Source organism: Cupressus sempervirens, chromosome 11, assembly GCF_028749045.1.
Source record: "Cupressus sempervirens isolate cs-2001-9-10 chromosome 11, ASM2874904v1, whole genome shotgun sequence".
In the NCBI taxonomy this organism is placed as follows: domain Eukaryota; kingdom Viridiplantae; phylum Streptophyta; class Pinopsida; order Cupressales; family Cupressaceae; genus Cupressus; species Cupressus sempervirens.
Window position 1 is genome coordinate 29,399,713 of NC_143128.1, and position 14,816 is coordinate 29,414,528.

A 14,816-nucleotide genomic window follows, 5' to 3' on the forward strand; every position below is an offset into this window, starting at 1 on the left:
TTACAACTTTTCTTTAAGAACCTTTGTAGCAATTCATTACTTCTACAACTTGGAAAAATATTGTGTTCTTCCTACTTCAAGCTCTAATATATAGCGAAACTTAATGCAAGAAACTGTAAACTTTCTAATTCCATCGACTAAAACCATGATCTAAGTGTGTTTAGCATTGCAAACTACACCCCTATATAAATTCTTGTTCATTAGGCACTATTTTAGTGTCTCAAACCTTCTATGACCCTATTTTTGTGTGTAACTTAAAATTAATATATAAAAGGGACATTAGTTTTTTTAACTTCCTTTGAAGTGTTGTGGTGGAGTTGAAGCCCAACAAGGTTTCATTATCAAGATTTAAGAAGAAATCAAAAAAATCATTTCATGTTTAATTGAATCCAATGATGAACTTAGGAGGTTATATATTTGGATTTTGGACATGGAAACATATGCAATCAAATTTTGAAAAACAACATTTAATGAATTTTTTTATTTTAAAAAAAATTACTCAAACCTATAATTTGGTATAGAAGCCATATTAGATATGTTTCTTTAACTTCTTTCAACACTGTACAATTAAATTCAACAAAGAATTAATTTAAAAAAAATTATTTGCATCTATAATTTTTAAGCTCTAAATATGCTATGCATTTCATCTTATTATTGTTAAAACACATGGATTTGTTAGAGTAGCCTCTCAACTTGGAATTAATTCCAAGTTCTCAAAGAGGTTCAATGTGTAGCTCAACACAACTCCACTACATCAACCTAGAGTAACTTGACATTAATAGTAAATAGAGTTGTTCCCCTTCTTTGATAATAGATTTGGAAAATATTTACTCTTCCTTTCTACTATTTTTTTTTTGGTCAATTGCATTTGGTGGCTTTTTTGGGTATACAATATATTTGGATAAAGGAGAAGAACAAATAACATTTATAGAATAACCATTGTAGCTGCCATAATAAATTAGATGGAAAAAAGATCTAGTGAATAATAAAAGAATGGAGTTCTAATGATGTCCACAAGACCAAGAAACTTAAGGGATCAAGGAATCAAAGAATTGACACATATTCATGTTCCTCTTGATGCAAACTCTTCTATTATGAATCTTTACTAGAAAATTTTCTATTTAATGAATCATTGCCTTCTAAAATAACTCATTAAAATGAACCAATATCAAAATACCTTTGGATGAACTTCTTCATATGTTGAGCATTCAAAGATGAAGTAGTGTTCCATTTCAACCACCCTTTTATAGCAAAAAGTGCAAGTTCTTTCTCCCCACTCTTCATTGGGGATTATCCATCCACTTATTTCACATATAAAATGATGAGATTCAATCCTCAAGTATGTAAATATAATTTTAACCTTTCTCAAAATTGTAACTCTAAGATAAGTTTTTTCATTGTGCTATAACATGAGGTTGAACTCTTTGATACATTGTATTTTTTTATATAAAATTTTATTTAGTCCTCATAGTAGTCATGGTTTTTTTTCTAACATTAACTTTTTCCTGTTTTCATTAATAGTATTAAGGAAATCATGAAAATTGATTTTCCCTTGTTCGTAAACTTTTTTTTTTTTCATTCAAGTCACTTTCCCATGGTGTAATTCTTCTTCAACAACCATTTTGGGCGAGGGATTCTCATCCATGTTTTCCACTTTCTTTAGGTATCTTAGAAAATGAATTACTGATAATACTACCTTTGGAAATATTTGCACCTTAGAAAAAAGGATTTGTATGAGACCATTGGTTTGACTTCAAGAGAACTAGTGATTAAAGGTTTTTGAATTATTTCTACTTTCCTCCACTCATGGTATTTCATTCTCTTACCCCAAATCTCATAACCATAGAGGACAACCAATACAAACATCAAACCAAAAATATTTTTCTTGATTTTTTAATTCATAGCTCCACTTTCATACACCTTTACTAAAACAAGAATGGATCTCTCCATCTATCTTGTATTCTCCTAATTATACAAGTCTCCCAACTAAGCTTTTATTGGAAATCAATTCATAGTCATTTGTATCACAAATGAGCTTCCATAAAGATGAATTCTTGAACTATTGTTTCTTCCTTTTTTAAAGAGAAAATCATAACTTATGTGTTTTTAGTGTTTTTTTGCATTATTACCACTTGGGAAAAAGAGCTCTAGAGACTTTATATAATTTCAATAGAAAAAAAACTGATAAAGAAATTGATGGAAATAACTAATAGGTAGATCTAGGAGAGGAGGATATATATAGGGAGAGAAACATGGAATGTGTATATTTTTGTATGATAGAGATAAATAAATACAGGGATGAAGAAGATCAAAAGAAAAAAATATACAGAGATCCATAGAGATAGAGAGATGTAAATATTCAAATCAAAGAGGAAGAGATATAGAGATAGAGTGATAGAGACATATAAGTACACATAGGAACAAAGATAGATGGAGATGGATAAAAAGATAGTGAAATAAATGAAGATAAGTATATTAGATATATATAAAAGGTTAGATAGAGAGAGTGAGGTTAAATGAGGAAGAGACAAATATATGAAGAAAGATAACTTGACAGAGACAAAAATATAATTGAAGAGAATGAGATAATGAGATTAATATGTAGAGATGGGTAGGGGAATAGTGAGGCTCAAAAAATGATATGGGATATGCAAATGAAGGATGAAAAAGGGAGAGAGATAGGTAGATGTGCAAAAGAATGTGTGCATATAAACCTAAATCAAATTAAACCCTAATTATATAAGTACACAAAATTTATCCCTTAACCCTTTCAATAATGGATAGTAAATCACAAATATATATATATATATATATATATATATATAGATAGATAGAGAGAGAGAGAGAGAGAGAGAGAGAGAGAGAGAGAGAGCAACTAATAGATAAATAGAAAGGAGGATATGTATAGGGAGAGAGAAGCATAAAATGTGTATATATACGATAGAAAGGAATAAATAGAGAGATGGAGAAAATGATAAATGATAAATATGGAAAGAGAGAGATAGAGAGATATAAATATTCAAATAGATGGAAAAGAGACATATCCATTTAGATAATAAAATAAGTGGTAGGGACATATAAGTACATGTATAGAGAGGGAGAGGGTGAAATATATAGTGAAACAAAAAAAAGATAAGTATATTAATACATATAGGGGGGAAGATGGAGATAGTGGTCCTAAATAAGGGAGAGACAAAGATACATGACATGAGTGCACTCGAGAGAGATATAAATTTATGGGAAGATAATGAGATGATGAGGTTAATGTAGAGAAATTGATAGGGGGCTAGAGAGGGAAATAAAGATATGGGATCTTGAAATGGAGGACACGAAAGGCAGAGAGGGAAGAGGAGATTTTATATATAAACTTGTATAAAATTAAGTCTTGATTATATATCTATATCAAATTGAACCCTTGGACTTTTACATAATAAATAGTAAACCCTAAACCATATTAAAAGGTAACCCTAAACATATTTTAACCTTGTTACTAAACCTACATCAACATTAAATAAAAATAAATGTCATCTTAAACAATATTGGAATTTAAGACTAAACAAAATTGAATGTTAAATGTAAATTCATGGAGTCTAACTTAATCAATAAAAGAAAAAATGAAAAAATGAAACCCTAATAACAAATTTAATTTACTCTTAATCTACACCAAATGGAACCCTAATAGGAACACTAAACTAAAATGAACCTTGTCCCAAACAACATTCAAGTAAACTTTAAACTTAAGGCTAATTAAACATCATATCAAATTAAATGCTAATCATAAAATATTACCTTTCTAATTAGGCACTGGAGCATACTCGAACAAACCATTTCAACTCGATTAATAAGCCTTATAAAATAATCATATCCCTATCCTTAGCTACTAGTTATATATACATTATATACTACATTCGATATATATATATTCTAATATATCAAGATTTTAATTTCTTATAATATCGTTCATATTTTAAAATTAAAGTTTAACTTTTTCTACATATATTATATACTATATAATGTATATATCTATTAATTATATATAATATATTGTAGTCTTTAAAATCTAACCTTAATACACATTTTCATTTTTTCTCCTATTGTAAATACTATTGTAAATAGTTTCTATCTTAAAATTAGAGGAATCTATCTTTAAATCAAATTGTGAATTACCATGTTATAGTTTATCTACTAACCAACCAACAAATAGTATTAATATAATATCCAACTATTAATTTGGATTACAACAATCTAACCATTCCACATTAACGATTAATTGTTTTTTGGTTCTCATTTCTTGCGAGTGCATTCACGCTATCATTGGAACGTAATTTGGGTTTTGGAATGGTGGGGAATGCGAATGGTTTTTTATTCCAACGGAATGTGGACTGGAATGGAATACAAAATTTTTTTTCAATGCTTATTTAAATTTTTGTATCGTGGATTCAATATCTCATAGTTTATTTACTGTGTCATGATACAGTTTCTTTTTTAAAAATCTATGAGAATGAACTAAACAAATATGAACAGATCACCCTCACTTGCAGATAATCTTGAAGAGGAATATGATCATATTATATTTCTTCTCGAGAATCATCTTTCCTTCGAGATCATCTATAGGTGAAGGAGATTGGAAGTGGTCTTTGATGCTTCTGTGGGAGATTTGTCATACAATGATTTTCTAATGAACAGTGTTATTATTGAAAATTGAAAACAAAGAATTAACAAAAAATGGTGACAGCAGATCTCAAGAAAATATAACTTGCAATATTCATATTGATCTGGCTACACACAAAAATCCAATTACATAGCCTCTATAAATAGAGGATTGCAGCTACAGAACCAGTAGAGGAAAATTCTAGGCTTTTGACAAGTGGATGGCTGCATGAGCTATAAGACTTAGTCCACAAGGAGATGTGGATTTTATAGAGTTGTATGACCTATTCTAGAGGACAGCATCCATATCTGTTTAGCAAGAAAATCTGTAGCGATTATAATAGAAGCTGATGTGGATTTGACTGGCATGGCTTTTTCACTGTTTCTAACACCCTCCCTTAATTTCTACCACTAAAGAATCTTTGAGTGGGAGAAATTACAATAAGAAATTTAAACATGATAGGTCCCGGCATTAAGCCTTTTGAGGTACCCATTCACAACATAGAAACTTTTATTTTTCCCTTCTTTAGGGCTTTTCACCCAAACAAGTGGTTTTGGTTTACCACAAACCCTTCAAGACTTTTAGGATTTTCACCTAAACAAATGGTTTCGGATTACCACAAACCCTTCAATAGATTTACTTAAACAAGTGGTTTTGGATTAACACAAACCCTTCAAACTTCACAAAACCATTGATCTAATGATAGGGAAACCAACTCTAGAATTTTCCATACACACTAATATTGAGTCCATATGAAAAATAATCCATCTACCGAGTCACATGGGTGCTCAGTCACTGTGCTCGCTAGTTCTCTAGGAATACTTTTTAGATACATGGTTCATCAATATGTCAAACCAAGAAAAAAAAACTTTTGAAGTGTCGGGTACAACCGATAATGCAAGCTCCCAAAATGTATGATTCTACCATTAAAAAAATAGTCCTTCTGTAATAGAAGAAATATGGATTCCCAATCCCACTAATCACTTATAACTTGTTCCAATTTCTCCAAATAACCATGAATCAGAAAGCAAATCTCATCACCCTAAATAACTTTTTCCCTCCAATTCAAAACTAAATACAAATCATTTTCTTCTTTTACTTTCTTCATTTTCTCTTCTAATTCATCATTTTTTTTCTTAACATTGTCCAACAACTTTAATTTTTTCTCTAGCTCTGATACCATGAAGAAAATTGAAAACAAAGAATTAACAAAAAATGGTGACAGCAAATCTCAAGAAAATATAACTTACAATATTCATATTGATCTAGCTACACACAAAAATCCAATTTCATAGCCTCTGTAAATAGAGGATTGGAGCTACAAAACCAGTAGAGGAAAATCCTAGGCTTTTGACAAGTGGATGGCTGCATGAGCTATAAGACTTAGTCCACAAGGAGATGTGGATTTTATAGAGTTGTATGACCTATTTTGGAGGACAGCATCCATATCCGTTTAGTAAGAAAATCTGTAGCGACTATAATAGAAGCTGATGTGGATTTGACTGGCATGGGTTTTTCACTGTTTCTAACAGTTATTGACAAATTTTTTTTTTTGGTAAAAGGGTAAAGTCAAGATTAATTTCTATTATGTGTAAATTATTTTCATTTTTTTTTTATTAATCTTAAGTAGATTCTAAATCAAGACTTTCCACATAAGAAACTCACAATTTACCCTTGTATTGTAGGCTCTTGCCTAAATCTAAAAGCACTCTTATTCACTACTAGTAAAAATATTATTTTATGTACCCATTTATATGTTTAGGAATCTAATGATAAACTAAAATCAAAAGGGTTTTGCTAAGCATTATATGCAGCAATTTGTATGCTCATTTTGTGCAAAGGTCAAGGGAAAAGCCAAAGTGCCAAAGAAAAAGCATGAACCTACCACCATAAATAAGACCTGACAATATCAGGAAAATCCACAGCTCATGGTTCATGCATTTGTGGGAAAATGTAGAAACTGTTACAGATTGTAACTATCATAAGAGTTCTAGGTCTCCAGTTCAAGCCTGGACAGTACCAATGTTGAAACATCTATATTAGGCAAGAGCCTGCAAAACACTTCTTATTGAAGAGTTCTTGGATTTCAATTTACTCATGACCCCTTATCCATCACAAAAAGAAAAAAAAACTATCATAAGAGTCTAGATATGGGAGAGAATATTGAATTCTTTGTAAATTCTAATACTACTTAGTACTATGGACAAGATTGTTGCACTTTAGAAGATAATACATAGGTCCTATTATATGTGATTGTTTTTTGTTTTTTTGCAATAGTAATAATATGAGACACAGTTACAAATTCATCAAAATAGAACTATAACTCATTCTTCTGTAGTTTGGGCTACAACCTATCCATCTATACATTATAAGAGGAAGATCACTCTTTTATCCACATCACAAAGAAGCAATATACAACAATATCCTTCCAATTGTGATGTGAAGCTGAAAGAACCTCTTTTTGTCATAACTATAGTTGCTGTACAAATGGGACCAAGAAAAAGTGCCTCCCTTTGAAGAGTTGTTTTGGAATTCAAGCTCAGCAAGAGTTATTTCCAAGATTTGAGCAGGTATCAAAGAAGTCATTTCACGAGTTTAAGAGGACCACCCTTGTTTCATTCCAACATTTCTATTAAAGCATTCAAACATGGCCTCTTTCTTTGATTTTCAATTTAGTCATAACCCTCTCATAAAGTTAATGAATTGTTGCTCTATACTCGTTGGATATCCAAAACTTGTCCATTCTACTTGACTCTTGGAATGATATCAAAGGAAGTTTTAAAATCAACAATGGAACAAAAGGTTTCTCCACCTTGTGTGTACCAAACCTTCTCAATGAAGTGTCTAAGTCAATGGTTAGTGTTAGTGTGTCTTGGTCTAAGGTCATTCTTCTCTTTTGCTTCTTTTCCCTCCTTTTTCTATCAATTTATGTATTCTATATCTAGTGTGCTTCTAATATTGAACTATGACAAATTGGAAATAGTACTCCGAGAATAGATCATATAGTTGTCATGTGAGTACTTTTCCCATTGTAGGTTTTACAAGAAATACCTTTGGGGATTTTGTTCAAGTTGGCATGCCAGTACAAATAACCATGCCACACAAACTATATAAACCTAGTAGTTACCTCGCATAGTTTGACACATTTGATTCGCATAATGTGAACTCATTTCTCAAAGTCTTCACTTTTCTCTAGCCATATAGGATTGTTATCCCTCCTTTGTTGCCCATTTAAATAGATTGGTTGTTTGTTGTTCTAGCATTAAAATCACCAATCAAAACTTTTTCTCTTGTGTTTATAAAAAAAATATTGACTTTTTTTAAACTAGTTTAAGGATCTTTTCTTTCTAGATTTATTTTCTTGTACAACTTTGAGCTTTTTAGAGAAAAATAACAAGCATCTACCCTAATTTTGTCTCCTTTAATGTTATTTTTGGCCATATAAATTGCTTATTTGGATTTTCTTTTTCTATTTTTACTATTCCACTCCATGCTTTTCTCATTAGGATTATGATCCCTCCACATTCTTTACTTTTTCAATATCTTCATTCTATATTGAGACTATCATGTCCTTTAAAGTTTTGTACTTTGCATCTATCACACTCATGTTTGATAACAATAGTTATAAATGCCTTCACCCTCTACTAAGTACCCCATTGATAACCTCTACAATTCCAACTTATCATGTGCAAATACTTCTATAGGCCCCTAAAATCCTATTTCTCATGTAACCGAATTGAAATTTCCCATGTTCAACCACACCCACTTTCTTGCATCACTTGATGATTTCAATCTTTCTTACTCCCTTTTCTCTTCTTGTTGGGAAAATATCAAGTCTTCATCTAACTATATATGAGTACATTTGATGGACCCCCTAATATTTGGGATTGCAATCTTGTTTTACATGTTTCTTAGCACAAATCTTACATGCCTATTCTTTCCTCATATTTTCTTTCCAATTCTATTTTCTTGAAGAATATAGCCTTTCCATGTAAGCTTGTTCTTACCAAATTCCTATTAATATTTGATGATGATGTTTATGGCCTTGTTTTCATTTTTCTCCTTTTATTTGCCTCTTTATTTATTTTTCTATAATTTCTTTGTTTGACTTGGAATCCATTTTTAGCTTGTGCTCAAGACTTGACTTCAATATATTCTTTTAATTTATTTTCTCTTATTTTCATGGTTGAAATTTCTAATTGGGACTCTTCCTTCTCCACTCCTTGCTCTCTCCCAATGCTTTCACTTGTTCAAATTCTTGTTTTAAATGATTTAGCTCTTAATGTCCTCTAGAATTTATTTTCTATACTCTCATTTAGTTTGGTATGTTCCCTCTTCCCCTTTGCTTCTATATGTTGAATCATGTTTTTCATATTAATGAGCGCAATTACATAAATCTCTTATAACCACAAAAATAGATTTTAAGCCTTTACTCTCCTTACCCCTTTTTTCTGGTGTAATAATTTTGATATTGCTTTGATTTAAAGGCCTCTTGAACTATAGAAACCCATATTTCTTTTTTTTTCTACATCTTGTTTTTCTTTCTCAACTACGAGTGATGCCTCCTAATGGTAAAAAATGCCCCTAAATCAATGGGCATGTTTGGTATATTCTAGTTTCTCATGAATACATAAAGAATATAAAGTTCATGTGCCACATCCCCATATAAAGGAACATTTCATATTATGCACTAAATAAAATTAAACTCCTAAGAAAATGAAGCCTCTTGCCTCTCATTTCTTATGTGTAATTTGAGTAAAGAAACTCTATTGAATTGATTTTATGAAGACTCATTTTCCACCCACAATAATTTTAAATAAGGTTGGGGTACAGTTAGAATTCAATGTTAGGGTTGGATTTATGGTCATGACCAGTATTCTTTGTTATGATTATGATTTTTTTTAGGGTTATGATTATGGTGATGGAAAGGTTATGATTAAAATTCTTATTATAAAAATAAAACACACACACATGTGTGTGTGTCCCGATCTCTACTGGGGTAGCCCTCCTCTCCACTAGTTCTTCCCTGCCAAGTTGACTGTAGCTCATCCTAGTCCATTCTTGAGGTTGAAAGGTATCCGCTCCTAGGTCCAATCATCCTTCTCCACCCACCCCTGGTGACTAAAGTATAATAAGGGGTTGGGGTGGGTCTTCTGATTAATAAGTCAATAGAACAACTCACAAAGGCAGTTAAATAGTGCATTTGTTCAATTATTAAGAAGTTAAGTCCCTTTCTCTGAGGGTCTTATACACACACACACACACACACACACACACATATTTGTCACAAAATCTTTTAATCCACACAAAGTCATGCATACTACACCTAAATAGTAGAACAAAATAAATTTTATACCAATAGCTAAAATATAAATTTATGGGAAGTCTACTTGCACATACCCTCAATATTTAAAACAAATTCATTTATCTTGTATTATAATATGAATGAAATTAAATTGAAAAATGAGTAAAAATATGTGCTTGCTTGACAAGTCTCCATTTGGTGAAGTGTGTGACATAAATAAACAATAGATAATATGTTATGTTATATAACATATTGTAAGATCCCTCCTCGTATGTACTTGTTAAATATGAATTCATCAGTTGAATCTGTTGTAGAAAATTAGAACATATATGAAGTAATGTTTTTTGTTGTGAATGTCCTAAATGAAATTTAGACAAGTTGATATATCTATGTTTTAATACCCAGTGATTCGAGAGCTACTACATTATCTCGACTATTGAAAACTTTAAAATTTCACTAACGATGATATGAGGTGTTTTCACCCAATGATGATGACGTTGATTATGGTACCTCGATGTTCAAGGTTTTATGCTTTCAGATATTTGGTTTAGTTATTTAATGCTTTATGAACATGTGTACTAAAGTAAGTAAATGCAAAATTAACACTTTGATTATGAAATTTTAATGATTGAGAATATGAGTAGAGCCTGATAAAATAGTTGAATTACTTTAAAGATGAATGTTTTAATTTATGAGTTTTCCCTGATATGCTATATACATATATGCATGTGATTTTCTAGAGCTATTGATGTGTGCAATGAGTGTGCAGGGTATTTTAGCTGAGAAAACCTAATGGAGAAACGAAAATGAACCCTATGTGCCATTTGTGGAAAATTGTTGTTCATATTTTATTCATATCATGAGATGTATGAATGTATTGTTCTATATTCAGTAAATGTTAATGTTTTGTAAATAGTATTTTTATAGTGTCGCTTGACACTCGTGGACTGTATATGCATTCCAGCATGCTAGTTAGGGTGAGCTAAGTAACCTATGGACCTAAGTCAGACTAAGTTAGTGACCTTCTTTGCTAATCTATTTTTAATCGAGTTTAGTTACCCCTAATCCAGATTGGTGCTTAGTCTGCTTTTTTGAGTTGTTAGATAGTCCCGAAAATTCCTAGCATTTTTTTGGTCCCAAATTAATCCTTAAGGCCTAAAAACATGAAATCTTAATACCGAAGGGGTATGGGTATGGGTTGGGGGCATTTTCCACCCCCTTAGCCCCTTTTGTTGACTTTTATGGTCACTCAAAAAGTCTATTTTTGCCTTAGTGCGAAAATTGAAAGTTGTTATCATGGGTTGAATAACCTCAACTCCACTTAGAGGTTAGCCTTAGGTTTAGTTGAGTTAGAAACCTCTAGATATTTAGGCAAGTGGGGGAAGTTATTGCCTTTTTAGGTGGTTGAGTTTGGATCTTGTTTGGATGCATTTTTGAGTAGTTTTGGTTGTTACCCAATCTCTACTTTTAGAGAGAAGTCTTGGAAGATTGAAGGCAAGAAAGGAAAAACTCTTCTCAAATTGTTCATTTTACCATAACCTCTTTGTCAAGGTAGGAGTTCTTCATATCCTTTGTTCATGTTGCTTATGTTGTTTCATGCTCGGTTCATGCTTGTGTTATTGTGTTGTTTATTGGTATGCTTGGGAAGGATTGAAACCATGTTTTCTTGAATGCTTTTCTCTCATGTTTTGCTTGAATCTCAAAGTTTTCTTGTATGGGTGTTTTGGCATCACTCACCCTTGGATAGGGCAGAAGTGGCCAATTTTGGGAAAGGTATTCAGTTGGACTCCAATAGTGTAGAGTCTCTTCTCAGGACGAGAAGAAGGAGAGAAGGTAGGATGTTATGGGCCCCTACCTATCAGCACAAACCACGTATGAGTTTTGGCATGTAAAAATGGAAGAATGAAAGTTCTTGAGTTATAGCCCTGATTGGACACCTATTTTGGTATTGTGTCTGACATCTCCTATTGGAAAAATCCACCTTTCCCTAGTTTTGATTCAATGTTGAATCTTGTTGTGAAAACCTAGTATGGATATGAATGTCTAATTTTGTCTCCTTGTTATGTTTGTTTGTCACCTAGTTAGTTAACGTTCCCTCCACGAAATCAGCAATGTATTACAGAAAATGAAATGGGTCCCTTGTTAAGGACCATGAAGGAAATTTAAATTTGATGGTTGAAATTTTGGGATTGAAATCATGTGTAAATTATATTTTAAAACCTTTGTTTTAATTGCAATGACGCTGGGTTTTCTTCTTGGTTCTTTCCCAACGAAGCCTTTGAATCAGGTTGTCAATAAAATAATGATTGAGTAATCATTGCTCATGAGATTTTTCATAATTTTAGTTATATGTATGTGTTTTGAAAAATAGATAAAATGGTAACATGCAATTTTATGAAATTTTGAGTTCAATTATGTTTAGGAAAAAGATTGATATGGTTGAATCATCAATTCGATTTCGTGCTTTATAGGAGATAAAAATTGATCTTGCATTGTTGTGGAAACAAACTATTGAACTCTAAGTTATAAACCTATCTAAACAAATAATAATAATAATAATTTTTTTTAAAACCACTTGTGATAAATAAATTACTTGAAAAAGACACTTAGTTAAATTTGTCTTAAAAAAATAATACCATTTCTTGAGCAAAAATGCTCACTACATTTTGTATAGGGAGTAAGATTAAATGCTTTCTTGCAACAGAGCATCAAAGAAAGATTCTTCCTAATATTCCTCCTTTTGATATTTTTGTTATCTTCTTTTATTCATTAAACAAAGAATTATAATAATAAATATAAGCCTTTTCACTATTACATGTTCTTATATCCTAACAATATCCTTAACTCATCTACTTTACATAAATTTGTAACTACCTTGTATAGCTATCCTAACCTAACCACTAGACTTGATTGCTATTAACCCTTGTGACCTTAGGCTTCAATGTCAAAACAAACATAAATTTGTAAGGGAAGGCAAGTCATATTTCTCAGTTTGACAAACGTAATTAATTCAAACTTTCCTCTTAGCCAGCGAATTCTTGTCAACATCATGCCTTGACCCATTAGATATGACAATTTAGATTTGAAGAAGGCATTAATGGTGTGCAGGTTGTTATAAATTTCAAAACTCTTATTCTTTCACCTCTCTACCATCCCAAGCATACTTTCCCTCAGAAATAGTACTTGGGCTACAAATTTTAGCCTTAGGGCAGTGTGTAACATCCTTAGTGGACGTCCAAGGCAAGTGGGCATGTCAGCTTTCATACCAAACAAAAGTTTAACTTACCTTGTCCTGCCACCACCTTCCTTGTTTGGGATCTCCATCTTTCTTTTGAGGTTGACTGTCTTGGGCAGCACTCCAACTCCATGAGTAGCATTCCAAGCATTCTAGGGTAGCATGTTCAGGCATGGAAGAATGGGGAAAGTGGATGGGACAGTCCACTTGTCCCTTTGCCAAGTGTAAGGTTAGTTAAGGGTAGCTAGGGGATTTTTTAGTTTAGGATTTGATTAGTTAAATGTTAGGGAGATTAGATAGTGTACCTTGTTTTTAATTTAAGAAATGTTTAATGTTTTTGTTTAAGTTTATATATATATATATATATATATATATATATATATATATATATATATATATATATATATATAAGCTTTAAACTTAATGTTTTAAATTGGTGTTAGTATAGGGTAGTATCTAGTCTTAGGATATTAGTTAGTTTAATTTTTTTTTAGTAATTTAATTAATTTGTTAAAGTAATAGTATATTTTTAAATTATAATTATTTTTAAATTTTTAGCTAGTGTTAATATAGATTTATTTAGTGTTATAATAGTAGCATGGTATATGTTAGATTAATAGAAAATGTTATATTTTTTTATTTTATTTTTTAGTCATATTTAGTTTAATTTATATTGTTATTATTAGAAATATTTTATTAGAGTATAGTTTTAAATAAAACTGTTATTAGACTTGAGTTTAGATAAAGTTAAATTATTGATGTGATGATATATTAATTAGTAAATTCTATTTATTTCTAATGCTCCAAAATAATTGGCTCTATAATTATTAGATTGTCATCTGAATGATTTTAGATTATTAACCCTTATTATTTTTTAAAGTAAATACAAGCGGCAATGTGTTAAATCTTTAATAAATTGAATTTGGATTTGCTTAAATTATTAATCGATTAAACAATGAAAGTTTTAATTTGATGATCTATTCATACTAATTAGTTATAAACTTAAGTGGAAATGTCAGGACACTGTTAGGGGAATCATGTTATTATCTTAACTGATTTAAACTTATCAAACTTAGCGAACTTAATTACTATTGATTTTTAAAAAAAAAAAATTACATGTGTTTTGCCCCATTTTTTGGGCATGACACATAATATGTATTATTTAATATATTATAATTTAATAGTATTTAAGATTTATTAAAGATTATTTAATAATTATCAAATACAATATGCCATGTTATAAAATGCATTACATATTATTAATATAAATTCATAAATAGAATAAAAATAATAATATATATAATTTTAACAAATATTTAATTTATTAAGTATAGGTTTATATAAGTACTATAATAATAATTTATGAAAGTTATTTTGATCCATTTGTCAATTTGAAGCATTAAAGTGATAACAGTTGTCTTAAAGGGATCACTGATTGTCTCTAAGGGTTACTTTAACATTTTAAGTAATTGATAGAAGAATGATAAATATTTCATTGGTTAAGGCATTGGTCCACTGATTGTTGGTTGAGTTTTCATGTTGATTGCAGAAAGGGCACAGATTTAGGTGTCAAAGAACCCTGATTATTGCACATCACACACATATATATACAACATAAATAAACT